This window comes from Gavialis gangeticus, unplaced genomic scaffold (genome assembly GCF_001723915.1).
Source record: "Gavialis gangeticus isolate Ggan-Ray unplaced genomic scaffold, GavGan_comp1, whole genome shotgun sequence".
In the NCBI taxonomy this organism is placed as follows: domain Eukaryota; kingdom Metazoa; phylum Chordata; order Crocodylia; family Gavialidae; genus Gavialis; species Gavialis gangeticus.
The window spans coordinates 93,121,451-93,145,779 of NW_017729032.1; the positions used below are offsets into that span (position 1 = coordinate 93,121,451).

General features: G+C 40.3%; 1 protein-coding gene and 1 long non-coding RNA gene across 2 annotated transcripts in view; both read right to left on the bottom strand.

Moving 5' to 3' along the window:
• Positions 1–24,329, bottom strand: part of DACH1 (dachshund family transcription factor 1) — a gene marked incomplete at its 5' end in the record, with an annotated part of 684,310 nt that overhangs the window by 222,395 nt on the left and 437,586 nt on the right. The window lies entirely within an intron of this gene.
• LOC109302747 overlaps positions 19,665–24,329 on the bottom strand; it is a 16,586-nt gene continuing 11,921 nt past the window's right edge. The window contains exon 3 of the long non-coding RNA XR_002098917.1: positions 19,665–19,750. This is a non-coding gene — a long non-coding RNA (uncharacterized LOC109302747). The remainder of the gene's footprint in view (positions 19,751–24,329) is intronic.

Consider the following 24,329-nt stretch of genomic DNA (forward strand, 5'->3'; position numbering starts at 1 on the left):
TGTACCTCCCTTTCCCATTTCTAGTTACTCCTGTTTCTTTCCCAGCCTTAAATGTCTGGCAAACATCACCAAATGGGGCCTGAAACAGTTTAACTAGAATCCCCTGTCACTCACTCTCTCAACTTATTGCGTATGATTAGTATGACCATGAGGTGGAACTAGACTAAGTTACCCTGTGCCTCAACTGCATATGAATTTTTGGAGGATCCCAGGCCTTGTGACAAGAACCCCAAGTTCCAGTTATGAGTGTAAGGCTAATTAGCACATAGCTCCTTTGTTTGGGGGAGTGGTATCTGGAGTGTATGCAAATACTAAGCAGTGCTCAGCTGTGGGGTCACCATAGCTTGAAATGCTGTTGACTCTGGTGGGGCCCAGCCCAATGAACTATATGGTAAATCATAAGCCTTTTGGGTTTAGACTAATATCATATATAGTTTGTATTATGTATAAGTAAATACAAAAGTGCTACTTAATAGCGTGTTCAGGGAGTACCTGTACTAAGACTTACAGCACTTTCAAAAAAGGTGAATTGTAATAATTCTGGATGAACTTAGTTTATGGATACTATATACAAGTTACTACAGGCATGTTTATTTCAAGGTCAGTGCTTTCAAATTTACCTCTTTCTTCCATGTGCTCAGAGTGGGTTCTGACAGTAATGAGTGTGGGAAAAGGTTGCAGGGGGCAGAATTTTGGGAAGCAGAGAGCAAGGGGGCTACCTGATCCCAGGATATATTTTCCCTGATGCAGCAATGCGAAGGGGAAAAATTCAAGGCAAAGCTCCAAGAATTAGATTCTATATATGGAAAATTATAACTAATTTATACATTTTCCGTATATAGAATCTAATAATTGTGAGGTTATCTTATATTCAAGATCATCTTATATTTGAGTAAATATGGTAAATGCACAACATTGTAAGGAGAAAATAGCTGCTCTTTTAGATTGTTGTATTCAGGCCAATAAAGGGGCTGGGAAGATGGTAGTTACTATAGCCAGAGAAAGCCAACATTTTCACACAGTTATGCCCATGCAAATACATTTATTTCAAAGAGGAAAGTTACAATGCAGTTTGGCTTCTCAGCATGGAAAAGTGGACAATATGATGCTTGCGAAGGACAATCAAAGCCAGAAGAGAAACAGCATGCTTTTCATTATGGCTTCTGCAGCTCTGACCATTATCAAACAAATGGTTCAGTGGAAATGTATAAAATAATACTTATTTAAGAGTTACTCTTCATATGATCACTAGGGTAAATTAACTTGAAAATTACATATCAAGAGAATAATGTGTTACACTTCACCTTCAATCATGAGCACGTCCTTGGTAGAAAGTGAAATCAATTGGCAAAGAACGAACAATTATTTGCCATGGTAATACTAGAAGAAAAAAGGTCTGACCAACCACTTATATCAGTTCACCTTCTACTGTGTCTGATGTAAGACACACATCATTTATCAAAAAACACACGTTTAATGAAAAAAAAAAAGAGGACAAAGACTTAAACATACTGCAAATTATGTTTGATATTTTTTGCTTTTCTTTTTTGGGGCTATAGATTTAGTGCTTGCATCTTTTGCATTAATCCAGCTGCTTCTTGTGTCCACAGTTTTTCAGGACACAAGAAGGGAGGAATAACTTTAAAACCTCTGTGACTATGTACTTTTTAAACACTTTGGGCCCATCTACACATGCAAATTGCTGGTGGGTTTCCTCTAGAGATGTCCCGTGCAGTTGTCTACACATCTGGGGAAGTGGGAGCAGATTTGTCGCTCCTGGAAGCAGTCTGCTCCCACCCCCCACCAGACCTGCACCGCTACCCTGCAGAAGCCAGGGCTCCCTGGCCTCCCCTTGGGTGCTAGCTCAGGGGCTGGCAGGGAGCACTGGACCAGAAGACAGATGTCTCCTGGCAGGGGCTGGGACATTGTTCCCTGCCCCTGGAAACTGCCTGCTACCAGGGGAGGCTCAACCTCAGAGCCCAAGTAGGGACAATGACCCCTAACCCAGCAGCAGGGAGCTCTCAGCCCCTGCTCCATGATTGCAGAGCTGGGGCTAAGAGATTCTTATCTGCCAGCCCCAGCCCTGTGACCTCAGAGCCAAGGCTAGGAGAGTCTTTTAAATATCTCCCAGCCCCTGCTCCATGATCACGATCATGGAATGGAGGCAGGGAGCTCCCTGTTTCCAGGGCAGGAGGACATTGTGGTGGAGCTCACCCCAGCAGAAGGCAGCTCCAGAGGGCAAGGAGCAATATCCCACCCCTTGTTGCCCAGCTGACTGGGAGCATATTTGCCATACTATGCAATAATTACTCCTGAATAAATTTGCTACTTGTATTTACAGGTAGCAAATTTACTCAGGATTACAGCAAATTGCTGCGCAGTAAGCATCTGTGCGTGTAGACGGTGTTGCTTACTGTGCAGTAATTAGTTCTAATCTTGAGTACAGTGTCTCATGTAGATAAGCTCCTTGGGAGCAAAATAAAGGACTTCGGATTTATTGCACATCACAAACTCAACATGGGTCAGCAATGTGGTGCTGTCACAAGAAAAGCAAATGTAATTTTGGTTTGCATTAACAGAAGCATTTTATACCAGACATAGTAAGTAATAGGACCATTCTAGTTGTCACTCATTCTACTTGTTACTTGTCACTGGTTAGATCTCAATTGAAGTAATATGTACAATTTGGGGCACTGAATTATAATAAGGATCCAATGAAACTAGAGAGGATACAGAAGAAAATGACAAAAATAATATGGAAGCCATATGAGGATAAGTTGAAAGAACAAGATATGTTTAGTTTGGAGCAAAGGAGATAAAGGGGGCAGATGACAAGCAGTTTTCAAGTATGGGAAAGGCTGTCATAAAGAGATGGAAAAAACATTGTTCTCCCTTGCCACAGAAGGTAGGACACATGGTTATATGTTTAAGCTACAGTAAATCAGATTTAAGATTTGTTCTAACTATAAAATCAGTAAGACAATGGAAAAAAGTGCCTATGGAAGGTATAGAATCTTCACCTTTGGAGACTTGCAAGAAGCGACTGGATAGGCATCTGTCTAAAATCACATAGGAACAATGAATCCTGCCTATCCTGACAGCTGGAATAGAGTACCATTCATAGAATCAGACCTATAAATCTATGAAACTTATTAGAACTTATTGTCATTTGTCTAACTGGCCACAATGACAGATTTTTGCTAGCTTCCTTTTACACTATGCCTCACTTTTGATGAGAGATTAATCAGATGGCTACCATTCTATTACATGAAGAAGAAAAGGAAATCTAAACTGAGTTTCTCCATTCTTTGGCTCTCACTTCTGGCTTGCTGCAACTAATATCATTGTTGTCATATGTGATCCTCTCTTTCTCCACTCAGATATTTCAGTGATGCTGCTGATATGGTGATGATTAGTAGTAGCTGTAAGAATTACTGTAAAGCCTGAAAATGCCAATAGTTGGAACAACTGTGGTAGGTCCTGTATAAACAGAAAGTGTTTACAGTCTAAGAGAAAAGACAACAGAACAATACAGACTGGCAGAAGAACACAACAAAATACCTTTCAATAATGTCCACATTTATTTTTTCCATACATACACTGGACCACATGACTTAGTAAGATCTACAAGCCTATATCTGCTATCGTGCTTCTCACATTTACTGCTATTATATGTAAAAACAGACAATTTTAACTTTTGAGTTTTCAGTACTGATATCTTCCCAATCATGACTGCAGGTTTCTATTTCCATAAATACTTTTTAACCAAAAATGCTCTTTCGAAATCTTAGTAACATGTACTACCACCAATGCTTTTGTATGCACATGCTTCCAAGGGTCCCAAGGCGCTTGACACACAATGATCCTTGAATGCCACCGAGGCACATAAGAGATATAAGAATAACTTCACTAGTTACTGAAACATACCTTACCTGCTGTTGTGGGTCAGTGCTAGAATCCATGTCTGCCATGCAGGAGACCCAGTTTCCATTCATGGACACAAATATAACTGTACCCATCAAGGCCCCAAACGTCTGGACTCAGTCTGGGCTTTGGATTCTGTCTCAATGGTCTAAAGAGGGGATGCTAGGTCTGGACAGGCCCCACTCCACCATGTTCCTGCCTAGTCATATGTGTTGAAAGTCTGGGTGACCTCTCACGCATACACCTTGATCCAGAAGGACTGACAGTTGCCTATAACTACTACTGAAACATATGCCCATTTAAGGTGACAGCTCTGAAACAGAGTACTGGAATCTTAACCTGCCTTGGTAGGGCAGAAATTGAAGAATACTTATTTCCTTTTTTAAATTTTAGAAATATTTGTTTAGTTTGTCATGCCAAGAAAGAAAAACACATTAATATATTAAATTATTTAATAATGTAATTAATAAATTAAAGGGAGCCAAAGACTGCATATAATTTAATGCATAGTATAATTTAGGTTGGGGGAACTCTAGCAACTGGGGTTATAATTGTGTGGGAGGAGTTGGATATATTTACAAACAAAATGCTGTGGGACCTTAGGAAGTAAAGCAAATAAGAATCTTTAGTGAGTTCTCAATTAAACCCTTACTGCTCAGGTCTTCTGTTTCATATCTTTTCTGAAAAATGGAAACTTAAAAAAAAATCATGAGCTCCAATGCCAGGTTGACTAATTATTATTTACATAGGTTTGTGCTTTACAGATATGAATAAAGATAGAAGTCTCTCTGCCTCAAAGGCAGCCAAATATACAGGGAAGGACTGAGGAAGGTAGAGATATAATGTGACATTAATGAGAATTAGATGACATTTAATTAGTTCCTTGGAACTTTTCTTCAAATATTTTTTCTATCCTTTTTTTCTTTATTGTCTTTTATATCTATATTATTAATAATTTTTATTTCTGTAGGAGCCTGGTTTCAATTAATCATTATTCTCCCAATACTTTCCCCTGTACAATTAGGTTTTGCCTACTATGATATATATCATAATTGAAAGAAAAAAACCCCCCACAAGCAATCCCACAAAGATTCCCTCAAAACAGCTAGCTATGAAAGTAAGGGAGTCACTTGAACTAGATGCTCCATCTATTCCTGCCTACAACAGCTCAAGAATTGGCTTCTTTCTCCTGCACCTTGGTGCACGATATGAGAGTCCTTCTAAGGCACATCTACACAAGACGCTACCATGTAGTTGTTACTGCACATTTATTTAGTACTTGCATTAGAACTTGAGGTTCTGGCTGAATTTCACTCCCCACCTTTCTGTTTTTGTTCACCCCATCCACAGCCCCACCAAGTCCCAGAACTTCCCAGCCAAACTCATCCTGGCCCTGGCCAAGTGAGCCCTGTACTTGACCAGGAAGGAGGCTTTGGCTGGGAAGGTGCCCGGAGGCTGCAGAACTGTTTTCCTGTCACTTGTTCATGCACATTTCTGGGCAGAGCATTGGTGGGCGGCATCAATCAATTCCTTGGATGCCTTTGAGGACTGGAGTGTGCAGCCTGGGCAGCTTTGCTCGGCGTCCTGTTCAGGTGCACTTTACAGTCACGTTTTGACCCTTTGACCCACACAACACTCCTATTTTATTTTTTTCATTAGTTGTCCCAAGAATTTAGTTGTTCTATTCATCCATTAGCCCCTGTAAAAAGGGGCTACTAGTTAGCCAGGTGGTCCTTGCCCATGGGAATCAGATGGACAAGTAGACAGGACCTTCTGGGGCCTGGGCAATGAGTATCTGGGGACACTACCCCTTGTACCAAATGGATAGCTGAAGCAGCAACCCAAATTCACATTTCAAAATACCCCAAAATCCACATTCTACCACAATTAGAACGAGAGAGAGAGAGAGAGAGAGAGGGACTGATTTAGATGGGCAATGTTATTGCTATATTTACAACGTTAAAGCAATTTGGAAGCCTACCAGTGTCTCTAGCATCATAATAAAATAAATCCTAAATATCTCTATATTTTAATGCTTGCTTTTGGTTTCCTTATCACATGGTGGGTATATGATGGGGGGGATGTGGGTTTGCAGTAAGAGGCTTGGAAATAGGGTGGGAAATGTGGGTGGGTGTGTGGTGGGTATGGAGGGCTGTGGGGGAATCAGGTCAGTGTGTGGGTAAGTGTGGGGGGGCTGTGAGTGTCAGGGCTGCTTAGAAGGGGTGAGTCCCTTGTCCCCCATAGGGCAGAGCACCCTCACACAGCACACGGATTGCCCCAAGGGCTACAGCCCTCCTCAACACCCTCCATCTCCAGCCCCCTGCTTGGTTTCCTGCTCATCTCCAGCCCCCTTCTCATTCCCCTGCTTGTCTCAAGACTCGGGAGGATGGAGATGAGCAGGAAAATCAGCAGGATGCTGGAGACAAGCTCCTGGAGATGAGCTGGAGATGTTCTCCTTCTGTCTCCATCCTCTTGCTCATTCCCCTGCTCATCTCCAGCCTCCTGCTCATTCTCCTGCCTTACCATTGCTCCCCTGCCCGGCTCCAGCCTCCTGCACTGACTGCAGCTTACCAGCAGTAGCAGTGGTCACTCAGGGCCTCATGGCACAGCCCCCCTGCATGGTGCAGGGCAGCAGGGAGCAGCAGGGCTTGGCCCTGCCTACCTGGTGCCCGTGCTGCAACTGCTGCACTGTGTGGGTGCAGCCTGGCTCAGCAGGGTGCTGCATCCTGTTTGGCAGCTCGGGGATCCTGTGGCTGTCACCTGGGGCTCAGTGCCACTCAGTTTGAGTGGCCCAGTGCTCTGAGACAGCATGGGGTGCCCTAGTGAGCTCAGCGCACCTGTGCAATTTGGCAGCAGGGGTGCCAAGCAGCTGGGGCCAAGCCCCGCTGCACCCCACTCAGGTGGGTTATGCCACAAAGCCCAGAGTGGCCTCAACCACTTCTGCTACTGCCAGTGAGTGCAGGGGACTGGGGCCAGGCAGGAGAGCCAGTGCGGGGTGGGGGAACAAACAGGAAGTTGGTGGAATGAATGGGGGCTTGGGCTGAGTAGACCCCCCCCATGGTCCTCTCCCCCCTCTTCTAGCCCCCCAACCCCCTACTTACCTGGCATGAAGTGAGGTCCAGGTCCCTGCAACTTGCACCACTGCTTGCCTCTCATAGGCAGGCAGTGTGTTTCAGCACTGGAGTGAGGGCCAGCCATAGACACACTTTGGCTGGCTACCAGAGCATCTCTGTGGAGGACTGAGCCTCCGGTTGCCACAGGGCCCTGCCCTGCTTTTTTTCCCTGGGGTAGCTTTTGACCCCTGGATAATTTGCCCCTGCACTGAAAATCTGCAGCTTGGGGAAGGTTTTTTTTGTTCCCACACGTGACTCTTGGAGCATCTCAAAGGGGGTTGAGATGCTGCAAGAGGCACATGTGCACTTGTCTGGATGAACCCTTTTGCTCCAAGACTAACTCTTTAGAATTAATTTAGAGGTTATTCTTATCTATTCTATACAGGATTTGAGGATGGGCTTGACAGTACTATATAAGCATCTGAGCAAAAGTACTTGACCACTAGCAATGCATGAAGCACTGTCATTATTTCTTTTCCTCCTTTTCAGCCTCTCCCCTGCATGTACTTCAGTGATTGGTCAGTGGGGAATGTTTTTTGCTTGGTTTATGTTTTCGTATTTTTTTTTATATATATATATATATGTATATATATGTATATATATATATATACACACACCACTATATATTTAACTGGGGAAGGTAAATTCAAACATACTGCACCCTTATTTTGAAGGGAAAAAAAGGTAGTGAGATTTTTCAAGGTCCTTGGAGGGTATATTCCTATCTTGGAACAGCTCTTGTGAAAATTACAGCCCGCATACAGACAAGATTGACCCATTAGTAGAGAGAGTCAAATTATTTCACAAGAGTGACATTTCTCATAGAAAAAATTAAAATAAATAATTTGTTCTCTATGAATATCACTTCCCTCAGCATTTAGGTGTGACACCTAAGTACTCTTAACTTAGCTTTACTTACATTGCTCTTTAGCTTTCCTGCCTGAACAGTATGACAACCCACAAGCACAAGCAGTTTGACCAAATGCTAAATGTAAATAACATACCATGACTGGACTGCTTTGCATTTCAGTCGGAATTTCAAATAAGAGCCAAAGGATTTCTTTTAAACCCTTAAAGGAATTGCTGAAATGCTAACAGCTTTGCATTTAAATTTAGATATTCCATTACTAGTTTACACTGGGAAAGTGTTAAACTATTTGACATTTATTTTCTGATTATTTACTTGGGACAGTGCAGCTCAGTCTCCTTACCACACCAGCCATGTCCAACAAAATACTTTGCCACTTCTTCCCACCCAAATGCTCAGTCAAAGCACACCTTGCTCATCTCTGGCTGGCCCACCTCTCATCCTTGGGTGGTAGGACAGAGAAATGTTTTTGTACCAACGTGAATTAATATACTGAATATGTTCTAAGAAAATAGAAGCAAAAATAGATGCGTCTGAATGGCATTATGGAAAATCCTGTTTATGACTAATATGTTGGCAAATTTGCTAAAGTTGTTCATTCCTATGCAAAATAAAATATCATTGTACTGCTGCCAAGGTCAGTGAAACTTTGTTATACATAAAGCTTAAGTAAAGAACAGCAGTGGAGTTAATTTTAGACTGTAAATTCCTCAAGGCATGGACCTTGAACTACGATATTGTAAAGTGCTTTGCCTTTCTGTGATGTTGGAGAGAATAATATTTAACTGGAATGCATGTCTTTTCCAGGCTATTTTAGTATAGTTTTCCAATTCTCCTTTGATGATTCTTATTATTCATTTTTTCCAAGTGAACTCCTTGATAGCAGACTGATCACTCTAGTGTGTGCAAGGCACATCTTATAGTTTTCTGGAGAGAAACATTTACATGGATGAATTTTAATTGCCAATATTTTGGGAAATGGATAGATAGATTATAGCCTATTAAAAGCAAGGCCCTTATAGGAGAATAGCTTCTCAGCAGTAACTATTTTATCTGTTCACTTCTAACTTACAGTAAATGCAAGCTAGACTATGGCAAGTCCCCTACCTTTCATTCAGGGTTAAGTTGCCCTGGTATGTTTTATGTTATTGAAGGGTAAAAGTGGACACACAAAACTGTTACCAAGGAACAATTTATGTGCAATAAAAGCTTTCTCTCACTCTATACAAACCCTTTAAACGTGCTCAAAATTGTTTGTCTATACCTTTAAAGAAGCTATATTTACCCTCTTAAATCACAAATGACACGTACAGATCAGACGTTTGCAGGAAACAAGCCCCCTTAAAACTGAAATCACTCTCTTCCTTCTAGGTGGCAGAGTAGCCTGTAGTTATTCTGAGAAATGGTATTGTAAATAGCAGAGGGTGCATAACTGACATTTGGCACACAGATTGTTGTCATGTGCTTAGTTTATCATCCTCTGTAAGACCAGCCTAAGAACATCATTTCACATCTACTCACTGGAACAGGAAATATTTCACAATTCATTCTCAAAATTCTGATCCCTTTTAATACAAAATTCTGATCTGAAGTCAATGGTAGTCTCTGATTGACTTCCATCTAAAGTCAATGGGAGTCTTTAATTGATTTGAAAGGGATCAGGATTTCTCTCTAAGGATTCTGCTTTCCTACATATTAGCCTAACAGGTAGCACTGCTTATTTTTTATGACTAAGTTGAAAGGTTTACTACTTCAAGGTAAATCCAATATGGTCTAAGTATCTAATGTGCACAGAAGATACTTGATGAAAGGTTATTTCTTACCTGACTAGATATTTTGTTTCTTTCCCATACACCTATGACATTGTACAAAGTTTAAAAACTGACTTCTCACTTAGATTCCACAGAGATCCTCAAACAGTTACAGGACTGATACCGTGTTAAAGTACTAGAATAATTTTTCAAGCAGCTTGCTCTGCACAGAATGCTTTTAAAAATTCAAAAAAGAAGTACAGATAGCAAATGACATTTCTTTCATAGTTACAAAATGCAAACTCCAAGTGTTTTATCCTAATGAATAAATGAGTTTGTCCTTTATGTATAAAATATAGTTTGTGTTTGTTGCACAAGTTTTTTAATAATAGATGAATTTTAGGTTTGCTTCAACATATTCAATAAAGTGTGATTAATTTGGTTTTTCAAAAATGCAAACTAGACATTACTATATTACTCTGCAAAATGCACAGCTTGCAACATTATTGTCTCAGTGGGATCTTAAATTGAATTGTAAAATGTGTCTTATTTCCAGTTTGATTTATGTAAGAAATTTCAGTGGATAATGCCCTTTTTGAAGTTTCAGTGCTTTCTGCAAAGAAAAAATATATATAACTAAAATCATGACAAAGTTTATTATAAATCATAGCTAAGTTTATCATTATATTTCATTTAACTTAAAAATCATATACTTGTCCTGCATACCATGTTTGATTCAATGAATTAACTTTCTTGAAGTTTCCTATTATGACAAATTATATAACACATTTTTGACAGGTTCTGTGATTTTATTGCAATATTCTAAGTAATTACCAAATCTCTTTTTCTCTAAAAAAGCTTTCCTGTGCCCTGAGAATTAATCTATGATACCATTTAACTTGGCTTTTTGAAGTAAATATCACTAGATAAAAAGCCAGCTGGTTCTGAATAATGGGATACTTGAATGAATGTATTAGTGTTTGAAAATGAGAGTACAAATCTTCTAAAAAGATTAATTTCCATAAGAAAGATAGCTTACAGATCTACAAAAGAATAAATTCAAAACATAATAAACTGGCAGAAAGAGAGGTAGATTAAAGTAAAGGCAGCAGCACCTTGTTATTGCAGCTGTTGTATAGCAATGATTCTGTATCAATTACAACATTTGGTAGGTACAGGAGGACTATTCAAAGCATTCAGGATAAAGCCAGAGTCTGGAATACATAGCACACTATACGTAATAACATGAGTGATTAATATTTTTTTTACATAACATAACTTTTGTTCCTAACAATCAAGTTTTCAAGAAGAGCTACAAAGGAGCTCTATGACTGCAATGTGAAAAGGTAACATCAGTTTTGTTTGTTATTAAAGGTTTGGATATGAATTTATCTTTATCATGAAAAGAGCTCTGCTTTATCACAGCGCACACAACACACAAATGCTGACATCAGCATGTAAATGGACTTTTGTTTCCTATGGTCTTTATTTTCAATATCCTGTTTCAAAATGTGTTTTCTTGAATGGATCTAGGATTTTGTTCACACAATTGCTTTGACCAGCTACTAATGAAAACAAACTCTGTTGATGCTGTATAGCCCTCTGGTTTCTATAAAACAATTATAAGATGGGATTTCAAATTCTAAAGCCAGCAGGAGTTTGTTTGGGTTTTTTTGATGAAGATGGGCTGTCATACAAGTCAATAGGAAATTTGCCATTGATTTGCATGGCAGTTAGATTCAGCTCTGAAAAAATAAAAACAGATTTTGGTTTGTTGCTATGTGAGTGGTATATAAAGTCACTTATATTCAAAGAATGTTAAAAAATGTAAATTTAAATACGTAAAATTTAGGAAATACTGAATTAAGGTCTCCTGTATACCATAAATCTGCTCCTTTGAGAATCTATACTTAAACAGTTTTGCCATACAGCATACCAAAGTTGTGTGGCAGTAAAAGGAATAAAAAGACATAGTACTAGAATGGACCTCTTGGGTCATTGAGCCAGGTCCCTACTTGCAAGCACCCATTTCATATAATCCACTCATAAATCCTTCATATAATTTTCATATATGTTTTCTTGTTATTCAGTGAAGTGCTTTTGCTACTAAAGGATACTACTAAAGAAAGTATTGTGGTGTTCTTGTAGATATGATAGCCCAGGGGATATGCTAGAGTAGGATTTGTTTGGTAGAATCATAGAATATTAGGATTGGAAGGGACTTCAGGAGGTCAACTAGTTCAACCTCCTGCTCAAAGCAAGACCATCCCCAACTAGAACATCCCAGCCAAACCTTTGTCTAGTCAAGTATTAAAAACCTCCAAGGGTGGAGATTCCACCATCTCTCTTGGTAACATGTTCCAGTGTTTTACTACCCTCCTAGTGAGAAAATGTTTCCTAATATCTAACTTAAACTTCCCTTGTTGCAACATGAGACCATAGCTCCTTGTTCTTTTATCTGTCAGCACTGAGAACAGTCTAGTTGGCCCAGCTATATAGTTGAAAGAAATGTTTAAAAAAAAACAGGAACAAAGTAATAATGTTATTATTCTGTTGGGATTCTGTAGTTGAAAGCTTGTCTAACATCTCTCCAGAATATATAGCTGGTCTAGTAAAAAGCCAGGTTCTCTTGGTCTGCTACCTGGTACCATGTAAACCAGTAGTCTGTTCCATGGTTGGGCTGTAAGCGAGTAAACTGGCGCCCCCACCTGCGCTAGCCTGGGTGAGGAGGGTGTGTGGACACACCCAGCAGAACTAAAAACAAGACCTGTCAAAGGGCAGATGAGGTCCCTGTGACCCAATGGCCATCCATAATAGGAGAGAAGATGGACAGGTCATTCTTCCTGAAGAATCACCAATGATGCAAAGTTGCTCAACTAACCTAGGGGCATTGTTACATCATCTAAGGTGCCCCAATAGTCATAACGGCCTTAGGACTGACTTTACATGACTAGTAAGAGATCTTACCAAACAAATTCTGCCAAATTTATATGTGTATATTAAAAGACTAAAAAAACCCAATTCTACTATGAAACTATTCTGACCTCTGAATGGATTATCAGCAAGAAATAAATCCCAGATCACTATATCTATAAGTTGTTCTTCAATCCTTTGAGCTTGAGCTAAAGGTGTAACAGGTAGCAGTGATAGGCTGTTAAAATTCTGTGGCCCAGCCACTAGACACTAGCATGTACTGAGACATGTAGTGTATGCTAACCTAGTGAGGCAAGTAGCAAACACATTGCCAGTCAGAGTAGAAAAGTAGGAATTAGGGTTTTTGGGGTTGTATTAATAAAAGAAGTAGAGCATGGACTATTAGGTTATGAGGTGCAGACATTATACATAAACTGGTATAAGTGACCAAAAAAGTTCTAAACCCATAACAGTACAGAATTTTGGCTCACATACACCAATTAAAAATGGTGGAACCTGATCTAAGATAGACCTGGATGGATGTAGTGTCAGACTTAAGCAAATTAAGTTAGGCTGATCTATCGAACTTCTGTAACAGATAACAGATCCCCTCCTGATTCAAGTTAGGTCACAGTTCCCCAGCATCTCAGGCTACTTTGGAGGCCCTCACTAACCCCCACTTGAAGGGCGGCACACTAGCCTCATCTGTCCTTTTCTGCTCCAGATGAGTGAGCTCTCAAAGAGCCCACCACAGGCAGGAGGTGGGGTTGGTGGCTATGCCAGCTGTCAGCAATGGCTGGGCAGCAGGGAGTGGTCAGTGGCATGGATGGCCAGCATGGTTCCTCTCCCCAGACTCACCTCCCTGTGACTGGCTGGCTGTCAGTGGCGATGGGGAGCAAAGGGTAGCATAGGCTCCCACCATGTAGACTTGCCCTCCCCACCCCGACCTGACCAAGCTTAAGCCTGTCAAGAATGGGGCCTAAGCTATAGTACACCCAAAGGAGGGGAAATCCAGGACAGGTCAACCATCATGAGGAGCAGGGAAGAGACTAAGACCAGGCCAGAAGCCCAACACAGGAGTGAAGCAGAGCCCATGTTGGCAACCTACGGCCCCAAGAAAGGCAGAGACTAGAGCCAGAGGCCTGACACCAGAAAAAGGTGGAGGCAAAGGTCAATGGCCCATAGCCCCAGGAGGGACAGAGACTGATCAGAAGCTTATAGAGGAAGGCCCACTGAACAGATTGATTGTTGATACCTGTGAGGCATGGGCTTGGCTAGAGCGGAGGTCAGAGCCCATGGATAACCAATAGGACATAACATGAATACAGACATTATTTGGACAAGCAGGCCAGACCAGTGAGACCCTGGGATGAGGACAGCTCCCCCAACCCCTTTTCCTCTTAAAGTATCATCCAAGGTGAGGCAGGAGAGTAAAAAGGGAGAGACCCAAGACCCAGAGGTGGAGACTGAGACATCACCAGGGGAGATCCTGCCACCTCTGGCCCCCAGCTCCACTACACATGGTCATAAATTCAAGCATACTTTGAGGTTGGCTCTAAATTATGCATAACAGCTCAAAATCTGTGAAGCAGAAGGGAATTAATGTCAATCTACCTTCCCCTCTCACCTAGACAGCACTTTCTACACTGAGAGGAATAGCACAGACTCTGGCTTCTGGGCAGTAGTTTCAGCCTGGCCGTAAGTGGCTTTGCACCTTTCATCTTGATTTGAGACAAAATCATTTGTGTATACAAAAAAGAAAGACAATACTTTCTTTTGCAGAAAAAAGGAAATTGTGTCCATCTAAATCAAATACGGAAAAAAAAAGGCTTGCTCCTGTTATTGAAGTAAATTGAAAAAAATGGGAGAAGCATCAAGTAAAAAACTAAAATTAGCTGTGCCTAACAGCTGTGGTGATTCAATTTGAATATCATAGCTTCCTCTCTTATTTAAATTTGCTTGGTCGAATAAATTGCAAAATTTCCTCACATATTTCTTTATAGCATTGCCTCAGTTTCAGAAATGAGCTTAAGTAATTACAGAATATCTGCAGCAAGCAGATGAAACTAAAAGTTTATTGGTAAACACTTTAAATATTAAGGCAAATGTCTGCCATAACAAAACTAAAAATGACTTGGATATTATAAGCACATATATTTCATCCTTAGAAATCCTATGTTGTTTACTGTAGAAAGATATTTCTTGTTTAGGCTGTGTTAAAATTAGTTACAAAATGTTTACAGCAATTTTCTGACAGCAACTTGTGATTTTTTTGAACATGCTACTTCAGGAAAGCTGCTTTTAGTTAAAATATAAAAATGGTAGTTACAAGGTTTCTGCAAACATAACTGCCATTCCATTAAGGAAATGGCACTGCAAACAGTAAATAGTGGCCCCAAGGGAAATGTAAGTATTGATTTTATTACTGTGTTGGTTGGTTTGTATTTGCAATTGTCAACTCTAATTTTAGGCTGTGCATTAAGTATCCTTATAATAGCTTTAGGAAAAGAGCAAATATTAATTAGAAAATATTGATAATGTTTTTATAAGTATTAGATTTAGTGTGTATAGTGCATACATTTTGAAAATATTAAACCAACTTTTTGGTTGTATATATACCTAATAAATGAACAGACAGGAAAATTGAATTATGTGGATTACATGATACTTTTGTTCATTGAGCCAGGTACTGTGTGCAATTATTTTTTTATTAAAATTAAGATGAAGTACAGGGCTATTTATCATTATGTAGCTAACAAAGTATTTCTGAAATGAGGTGAAGTTACTCACTTATTTACTGTAAAGTATGCAATGACTCATACACACAAATATTAGGGTGCTGATCCTGCCATTTACTCAGCATCAACAGAGTTCTGTGTGGGTGCAGAGATCTGCCAGATACAGTAAGTTGCAGGACTGGGGGGTTATTTTGGAGACTGGTGCTTACAATAATTCAGGCACTAATCTTTATCCTCTAAAAAAATTGTGTGCGCTTCTGTAATTCAGTAAGCCGAATGATAATGTATTGCCATTTGTTTCCACAATAGTGCCCACAGGTACTGTGCAAATATAAAGAAAAGCTTGTTCTCTCTCCATCTGAAAAAAACCAACAGACAGCAGGACAGACTGGTTTTATAACTATAATATATAAAAAAAACCTTATCAGTTTAGAAGTAAAATAGGAAAACAAAGTATTGTGGTGATAAATTCAGAACCATAGAATCACAGAAAAATAGGCTTAGAAGATCACCTAATCCAAACTAAAGGTAGGATCATCGCTGTCTAAATCATTCCAGTCAAATGTTTGTCTATCCAGTTGCTCTTAAAAACATCCAAGGATCTACAACTTTTCTGCGTAATCCATTCTAATGAAAGTTCCAATTGGTATCCGACCTAAATATCCCTTATTTTAAGACTATTAAACAATATAAAAGTATTATTCACGAAATAAAGAGTTTCTTAGCTACATGTACTTTATATTTTAGTGTATATTATAGTGTAGGAACAACATGCTCACACTTACAACTGATGCGGTTGGTACTTATTAAAACTGTCTGAGAAAATGCTTGTTTAATGTGTTAAATTTTCATAGTTAATTTAAAATTATTTTGCTGCAGTGTTTTCAACTCTTGCAATTTTATTATGTTATAGGTGCTGTTTTTCTTCAGCCAGCTCCTTGTGTCATGCAATTATGTGAAAATCGCAGCTTCTCAGCATATGTGCAAAAACGATGTTTCTGGCTATCATGGTTGCGAAGAGCTTGAAAACATGAATATTAAGGCCTTAAAACTACAAGGCAATTGAAAAGAGTATTTTTAACTATTTCAAATCACATGACTGCTTGAAGCACAAACCATGGTCTTGAGCTGACACTTCTGCACAAATAACTCCTAAGAATGATCTCTGAAAAAATCTTTAGATTGGCAAATGAATACTAAAGAAAATGTCAGGGCCAGGGACAGTTTATACATAAACTGGTATAAATTATCAGAAAGTGGTTCAAATATGTAACACAACAGAAGTTCAGTGCACATGAACCACTTTCAATATGGCCAAAACCAGTTTAAGATACACCTGGATGGATGTAACATCAGACTGAATGGATTTAAGTTAAATCAGTTGATTGAACTTCTGTCCCAGATCCCCTAAAGATTCAAGTTAACTTACAGTCCCCCAACATCCCAGGATGCTTTCCATCTGCCCTGAAACCCCCATCTTAGGGTGCGAGGGCTAGCCTCAGCCCAGTCTGTCAGCTCCAGCCAAGCAGAAAGGCATGTTCTAACACCTCCAGCTTCTGCCCTGAGACACTGCAGGCATGTGGCTACATTTCTGAAATCAAAAGTTAATGTCTGTAAACTTGTTTACTGGTTCAGTCTATGCAGTGTAGACTAACCTGCAAAGTTTTGGTCGATTCAGCCTTGGGCTTTTTGACTGTCTGTACTTAGCCCATAACCTATATTCAAACTGAAATACATGTCACCTTTTGGGGCATGTAAATTCAGATAGGCTGCAGAGTTGTGTAATCTAGCTGAGGAAAAAGGTTGCTCTACTACATATCAGCTCCCTGGAGCAGAAAGAGACTTATTAATTGCTCAAAGAATCTCTGGTAAAAGCCTATAAAGTCATTTAAATAGGCTTATAGGCTGCAGCTACATCTCACATCATTACAATATTCTGGGCCAGACTCTCTTTGTTCAAGAGTCTTATACATGCCACAGGCATCCCAAAAACATAAAATGACTGGGGGCACTAATACTATTATGTCCATCCAGTGCTTGTTCTCTTGATCTCAACTAGGGCTGTTCAACTTCTGAGCAACTGGGAACCTCTAGCTCCCTAGCTGCACTGTCTCTCCAGGCTGCATGCCACATGGGCACCCCCCCCGCCCCCCACTGCACTGTGCCAATGCTGTTACATATCCCACACATTGTTGCATGTTTCCTTATACTATACCTATGTCCTACCACACCATACCACATGGGTTTCCCCACCTCCCCACCATGCCACTCCAGGGTGCCTGTCCCATGCTAGATCCCCCCAGATTGCCTGGCCATGGCTCCCACAGGCAACTCATGGGCCAACAATTAGACACCCCTGATTTTAACTTTTACCATGGACTTACTATGACAGTATCTAAAGACATGAGTAACTGCTAATTAAATTGTGGCTTTACCATAAAACTTTGTTAAGCAATAGCACATAGAACATAATTGTATTGCCCAGGACCCCAAAGGAGTCAGACCACAGATTCTTCTTTTAACTCCCAGTAAATGAATAGCAAAAATTACTTCCTCCTCTGTACCAATTTATATTGGTTGGGGGGAGGGAGGGGTTGGAGAGGTTAGCCAAGGCTTACTACATAGGAAGAGATGAATGGCCCTGCAACAGCTCTCCTCTACCCCAGCACTGCAACTTGCTATATTGGGTAACCTGCATAGCCAAACAATGAGATATATGACATAGTTCATAATCGTGCTCAGGTAAAATTGTTTCTTACCCTGATCACAAGGAGAAATAAGGGTTTCCCTTGTTCAACATCATCTTCTGTTTTGTGTTCTTACCTCTTCTCCCAGCCATGGTCTATTCCATAGCTAACTTAGCAAGAAGGTTGATTTCAGAAAGGCTGCAAGCCTACTCTATGTTTTGCACCCAAAAGACTGGAACAGGCCAACCAAAACTATAGACCTTATAGGCTGCAAGGTCAAGCTTTCTCTGGCAGAGCCTGAAGGTGAGGATTATGAGCAGGGATTCTGGTTTTCTCTAATAACAAAATTCCCCATTTTCTGATAAAAAAAATAACCCAGAATCCACATTTTTCTGTGATCAAAATAAAACATAACTGTATGTGTATATAGTGATGTTTTATTTTGATCACAGAAAAATGTGGACTTTTTGAATATTTATATAAGTTGTGTTTCATTTTAATCATGGAAAAATGTGGATTTTGGGTTACTTTTTTAAATCCAAAAATTGGGGATTTTTTTATCAGAGAAAACCAGGATCCCTGATTATAAGCAAGTTCAAGGCAAGAACTTCACATAGAAGGATGGGATGGAACACACCCATCATTTTCACATGTATACTTTCTCATGGGGACAATGCACAGGGTGCATGGCTTTCACTATGTTCCTTCTTTAACTTAATTCATACTAGATACTCAGGTTTGAGAGAGATTAGCCACCTGTATCCTCATTATATAAATGTAGTACAACCTTAAATTAGAAGTATGAAGAGCAATTAAGGTGGCTTCCTACTTCTCTGGAGTTATGAGTTCAGACCCAGTTATTAAATGGAACCTAGTCATTCAGACTAGGCAGCCAATGTATGCTAGCCACATCATTCTTTTGCACACTGTTCATTATAGAAGCTGGGATGCTTTCACTGTGCAAGTCTGGGGGGCCATTAGTCTCAAGTGGACTTTTGACTTTGGCAAGAATTTACACATAAACAATTAATTCCAAGGCCTGGAATCACATAATAAAGGAAGACACAAACTTCTATAATACCAGAAGATACAGAGGTTCTGCAAAAGAACCTTTTTAGTAATAGTAATACAGAAAATACAGTTTTATAACATTTTGTAAATCAGAAGTGAATTTGAATTTACTTTATTTTACTTATTTTCTGGAGGTATTAATTTTGAAGTATATGCATTCATCTCAATGTATGTGTTATCAGAATATTTTTTATTCAGTTTCATCACCCTCCAGATAGGCAATTCAATATGAGAGAGATACAGTTGATGCACCACAATTATTTCATAGATCCAAAGCAGATTTCAAATAAAATAAAACAACATTCTGTCAGTTAACTTTTGTAATTGAGTGTCCAGTCAAACTTGGGCACAGACAAACTTGTCTAAGCTCATTGGTACTGATTGTTCAAGATCAGTACATTGACAGGCTTGAAAAAAATAGATCACAAAAGGAAAGCAAGTCACTCAACTGATGAACCTCTTCACACATTGAGCAGGGAAAAGTAGATAGCACTATATACCCAGTGTTTAAGCAATAATACCATATTTACTCAAATACAAGATGAGGTTATTTTCCCCAAACAGCATGGGGGAAAAAGCTCCTCATTTTATATTTGCATACAAGGAAACCTCATTAAATACAGTGTCAATCATTAAACTGCTGCCAAAAGCAGCATGTGTTTAGTAATGGCAACCAACTATGAAGCTTATTAAATACAGCCGACACTCAGCATGACTATAAAACACATGGAACATGCTGGGCAAACAGGCTGATGGGAACCCTACTTTTTTTTGCGTGGTCTTAAAAAAAAATGAGTGGGTGTTTCTTCCACAAGGAACTGGGCCTGGAGGTACTGCAATACCAGGTTGGCACCAGGAAGACAGCAGCCAGCCCTAACACCCTCCCCTTCGTGCCAAAAATGTTACATTTGATATTAGCCAAAAAGGCTGACATGTTGATGGGGACCTTTTTATTATTATTACAAAACAACTAAAAGAAACTACATTAACACCACACTTGACAACTTCTACTACAACAATACCTTGTTCTTCTTACACTCCTTTTACCATTAACACACTAGCCTCTCATGGACTACTGTCAGCCCAGGAGCAAACAACAACTTTCACTCCATACCTTTGTCCTTTTGGAAGAAACACCACCATTCTTTCTTTCATCACTTCTTTGCCTTCTCCTTCCCCATCTTTTCCACATCTTGATCTACATAGTATTTCAATTCCTATATTGCCAAAGCCAAACATTCTCTTCTACTGAAAGCCAGTCCCTTGACCAACAGTAGCTTTCTCACCTTCTATATTGCTACTGTCACACAAATCAGTATGTTTCTCATTCTTTCTGTCTCCAGGCCTTTGGGCATTAGACCATACAACACTATTTCATATATCATGGTTCATACTGATTGCTCTCAAAAAACAGCGCACCCCCTCCCATATCCCTTGTACAAATGAGCAGTCCCAGAATACACACAACGCAGATTTTTCAGCCCCACAGCCCTCTCTCAGGTATGTCACCAATCTTATCAAATCCCATGTATGCTGAATGCTCCTTATAGGAAGAATATTATGTATAATCGTTCATTAGATATCTATATGTTCTGCTTTCAGCCTATTATCTGTCACTTCTTTCCACATATTTGCCATCTATCTTTCCATCAGATCCCCAACTATTATCTTATCTTTCTTTCTTATCATATTAATCACCTTCTTACAATCTTTCAAACGCTCAAATCCCACACCCTCAAGTTTATTTACCTATACAAAGCTCTCCATCTTTGCATAGTGGGCCGGTGGCTGTCACACCCACAACTTTTTTCAATCTCCCCTGTATACGCTCCATCATCTTAACATTCTTCCTGCCAGATAATGGCAGAAACATGCAGTCTTCCCCACCCGCTCTGTTGTCTCTTTACAGAATATATTTATAAAGTATACACAAAGCTTCCCAAATCTGGCATTCCCCAGCCTCCTAATTCCCCTGGCTTTGTATGGCTCCATTCTGACTACCCTTTCTCTTGTACTAGCCCTACAAAAATGTGTACCTGTCTCTGTGCCCTTCTTATCTGTTGCCATGACAGTGGATACACCACTTCGATGTAAAGGATGATTGTCAAGAGTATCATTCTCACTGCAGCCACCTTACCCTTGAAAGATAACGTTCTACCACTCCAATCTTCCACTCCACAACCACATGATCTGTTTCATTCTTATCTCTAACTTCTCCCATGCCTTTGTTCCTTCCCCTTTGGCATCCATTGGGATTCCCAAGATTTTGATTACACCCTCAACCACCCATAGATTGAAGTGCTATAAATTCTCCCAGCTCCACATACCCATCAATTCACTTTTCATCTTATTTAATTTTGCCTCTGACACTTCACTGTAGTCCTCAGTACACCTCAATATCCTCTCAATTGATACATTGTCCTGAGCCACTATGTTCACGTCATCCATGTATAATGTACATATAACTTCTCCTCCTCCTGGTATCTTCACAACACTTACCAGCTTAACATCACAATTTCTCTGTGCCAATGGTTCCATCACACAAACAAAAAGACAGGGGGACAGTGGGCATCCCTGTCTTACCTGTGTTTATATGGGGAATCCTTTGCTCAAGTAACCATTTACCAGTACTCAACTTCCAGCTTTACTGTATAGCACTTTGACCCATCTGATTATCTTCACCAGAAACCCCAATACTTCAAGCATGAAAACATATTCAACCTTATCATATGCTTTTCCCAGGTTTACATGCATTATTACCATATTTCATTTACTCTCTTACACATCTGACATGACATCTCTCATTAACCATAGGGTCTAGGATATCCTTCTCTCAGGAATGGCACAAGTTTGTTCTTCTTGTATCACATCTGCTAAACAGCCACCATCCTTCTCCCTTTTCCACCCAAGGTGATCTGGTCAGAATGATTTTCTCATGTGTTTTTCTTTTGAATCATTCTTCAGTCTATCGCTTTATGTCTTCCAGTTCTTCTTTCACTCGTACTCCTCTTGCCACCTCCTTTAATGATTCCTGTTTCCTTGCCTACAATTCTTTTAGTTCTTCCACCCTCTTCTATGCTTCTCTTCAACCAATATTTTGGAAAAATTCACTTGTTCTTCAGTGATCACTGAAAGTCACATCTAAGATATCTCCTCCTTTCCAATCCCTAGCCCATTTTATGTTAATACAAAATCAGTCCTCACCACCTGTCTTCTATTTGGCTCCATCCATGTAATCACCTTCTCACCAGCCAATACACATTTTAAACTACCTTCTTTTATTATATTAATCAGTACTTTTGATGAGCTGTCTAGCTCTAACTTCCTTCATCCTCTTTCCTATCCCCCTCCTCAATAATGCAATCAAAATCCAACAAATTTCTGCCTACTTCCACTTACATACACCTCTAATTTCTTAAACAGGGTGATCCTTCCTTCTCTTTCAGCCAGCACATACATACTAAAAATCTCTAAAACTCTTTGTTTTCAAACTCCACCACCATCCATTGCAGTCTCCCTTCCACAATCACTGTACTTGCCGCACTTCCACTTCCTCACTCTTGAGCAAACATTTGACTCTTGCTGCTTTATTTAAGTCTGACCTCACCCACCATGATGCTCCCCCTCTCCATTTCTTTACAAAGTGCTTGTAACACCTCCCCAATGGGATTCCACACTCCTGTAAACTTATTATGTTCATATTTATTCTACGCAATATTGGTGTAATCTTATCCCACCTCTTGCTTGAGAACACACTTTTGACATTTATAGATGCAATACATAAAATCATGTTTGTCCATTTACATTTCACATCTCTACCATTTTACAAGTCTTCTAGGCTGCTGCTTGATGATGTCAGCTCTAATTCTCTCCCTTTTCATATACTCATAAGTCTTTCCTAGATGTTTTATTGCCATAACATTTAAGAAAGGTTCCACTTTCCACTCTACCCCACCTTTCCACTTCCATACCTCCTCTTTTCCCTCTCCATTAGTCCCAGGCCACATTTGCTCCTATGAGCTTTTTGTCATCCCATCACACCCCGCCCCCACCCACCTTCTTTGTCTGCCTTCTTCTTTCTAAGCTTCACAGTGTGTGATTTCTTCCTTTTCCCAATTTGGCTCTCTTCTTTCTCCTGCTCTATCCTCACTCTTTCTTCTCTATCATTCTCACCTCTTTCCCTCCTCTGTGTTATATCACTTGTTCCACTTATCTTTCCTTCTTTTCCCTCCTGTTACCAATTGTGCTGCTTTAACTACTGAAATTTCACGCTCTTCCTCCCTGGCTCTTCCTCATTGGCAACACGTAGGGGGTGCACGCCGGCAGCGTCTGCGGGTGGTCCCCAATTGCCACTGACTGCCACCAGCAGCAGCAGCTGCAGGTGGTCGCCGACCACGGGTCAGTGCTTAACCCCCCCCCACCAACAGCTCACCATTTGCCACCTCCATGCTCCCACCACCAACAGCACCGCTGCCACCTGCAGGAGCTTGCCATGTTGCCCCTCCCTCCCACCAGCTTCCAGGGGCAGCTGGTGTTCATGCTCTGCCTTCTTGTGGTGTCTCCTCCAGACATGCATTGCAATTCAACGTCTTCTTCCCCACTTTCCCTTTCTTGTCTTTGTAGATCTAACTATGTGAGAATGACCATGGGCATTACCACTATAAGTGTCCCTCTTCCCTGCAAATACACAACAGTATTTCCAGGCACACTGCCACCCTGTGCCCTTTCCTTTCACTTCTGTTGCAAATTGTATACCAGCAGCATGCAGGCATATGTCCTTCCTGCCCTCAATTACTACAGAGTTTAGACTGTCCAAAATCAATTGTACACTGTTGGAGTCGCCCTATGTGGATTACTGGCAGTAAGTGCATTATCTCACCAGGACTCCTCTCATCTGCTCTCATTACCACTCGAGTTCTCCATGATCCCATCCATATACCATATTTATTGCATATCTTCTCAACGTACAAACTTTTTGTACATAATTCTATAACGATTTTTCTATAACCCCCAGCTCAAGCATGTTCATGTCCATTCAAATAATTACTGTCCTTTCTCTTGCCTTTTGTCCCTCAATAAAATGTCTTACCTCAATCCTAGGGAAACTCTTTGAGAAGATCCTCAAGGAGCACATCTGTGATGGGCCGGCTTCAGGGATGATGCTCAAGGGTAACCAGCACGGTTTCATTAGGGGCAGGTCATGTCAGACCAACCTGATTGCCTTTTATGATCAGGTCACAAAGGCAATGGATGCAGGTGTCGCC